This window comes from Stegastes partitus, unplaced genomic scaffold (genome assembly GCF_000690725.1).
Source record: "Stegastes partitus isolate 25-593 unplaced genomic scaffold, Stegastes_partitus-1.0.2 Scaffold2303, whole genome shotgun sequence".
NCBI lineage: Eukaryota > Metazoa > Chordata > Actinopteri > Pomacentridae > Stegastes > Stegastes partitus.
The window spans coordinates 69,440-71,398 of NW_007580034.1; positions in this window are offsets into that span (position 1 = coordinate 69,440).

Consider the following 1,959-nt stretch of genomic DNA (forward strand, 5'->3'; position numbering starts at 1 on the left):
ACCTTGTTAGCATTTCAAGCTCGTCCATCTTGTTAGCTACCGATCTTACGTTACCCATCACAACAGTTGGAAGAAACGGTTTAAATCTCCATCGTTTTTCTCTCTGCCTTACCCCTGCTCTGCAGCCTCTTCTCTTCCTCTTTAACTCCACTGGGATTTGATGTATTATTTCACTGAAAATTTTGATTTGGGAGAGTTTTAACATTGATCACGGTTGTAGACAATTTTTCCGTTGCCTTGGATACTCATCATAACAACTTGTGAAAAAGGCAAAATATATGTAGAAAAATCTCCTGAGTTGCAGAGATTTCAACTCAGCACAAAAAAATCATCCAAGAAAAATCTTATCTGACAGGTAATGTCAGTAAAAAGACAACAATATATCCAAAAAAAACTCAAAAGCAAAGGGAGCTGTTACAAGTTGCTGCCACCTAGCGCCGCATTCCAGAACGGAATTGCAGTGTGATGGAGCGTTTTGCAATAAGCCACACAAAAGACAACCTTGGAATGTGTTTGCCGTTTTATCCAGCGGAAAAGCATTGCATAAACTTCTGTCATTCCTCATGAAAAATGGAGCAGATTGAAGGGCAGGGAGCAGACACTGGGTGACAATGTGATCTGTTTACACTGTGATAGCACAGTGCTTCCAATGCTCCTGCTGCATTTAGAATACTCTCTGGAAGTTTCATCCTGACCCCTAGTCGTGTACATTTATGATGTGAACTTGTTGAGATGGCAAACATCAGTGCAGTTCTGTCTTCAACTGAGCCTTCGTGTTGATCCCTGGTGATGAAAACGGGCTCAACAGCTAAAACCCAGAGATAAAAGTTTAAAGAAAAAAAGAAGCAGTTTTCAATTGAAAGCACAACAATGTTGTTGCTCTCCACCTGCCCTACTTGGGAACTGTCAGGGTGTCTTCCAAAAGTGATGGAAGCACTAGGACTATTGGACGATGCAGGTATGAAATACATTGAAGTGGTGCCAAATGGTGATGTATATATAGGGTTGCAAATTACAGTATATACGAGCACCTAGCTTGGTTCCCGGAAGTGTTTTCTAGCTATTAGCAACAGTGTTGACAGAAAGAGATCAGATTGGATATTTATTCCTGAAATCTGGAATTAAAATTACCTTGTACCATGTGTACAAGCTTGTGCCTTCAACTGTTATCAAAAAAACCCATATATTTTGTAATGCAGTTTGGACTGGTGAACCAGGAGAATTTCATCCAAGCTGCAGAAGTAAATTTTCCATGAGATAAATGAATGGAATCTTTATTCCTACAATCAAGGATGCTTGCAACACCGTCTCCCTGCCTCTCTTGAGGAGGATAAGTTTAATTCTGAAACTGTTTTAGACCCCTGAACATCAGGAAATACACAGCTATATTATTCTACACGTACACAATGTACATGTACATGTAACATTGGGTTTGTATTGATTTTTTAAAAAAATTTTCAAACTTCAGAGTATATGACTTTAGAGGATGTTGTAGTCTAGTGCAGCAAACTAAGTGTGTAAAGGAGTCATTGGGCATTTAGAGTCATGTTTATTGATAACCATCTGAGAAGCATGAAACACCACACCTGTCAACACAGTCATCAGAAGTAAGGCCAGTGTCGAATTTGGCAGTGATGTGAGCTCTATGTTGCCCCTGCTGATGGTTTAAGTGCCTGGAGATGGTTGTGTCACTGTCTGGTAGATGGGTGAAGGTGCTGGTGTTGGTGAGGGGGAGGGATGCCCTGTATCCCGGGTGTACCAGCCAGATCAGCTTTCATGTGGAAGTATGCAGCACGTGGAGTTGCTTCGGATGCTTCGCTGTTCTCCTGCTGTTTGAGCCGCCACACCTCTGATCCGTACGGTCATGGAAGCTACCCTGGCAGCGCACCTGCTTCTGCTTGGCATTGTGGTCGAGTATTGTTTACACAATTCAAGAGGGGGGTTGTCTCAAGGTTTTGA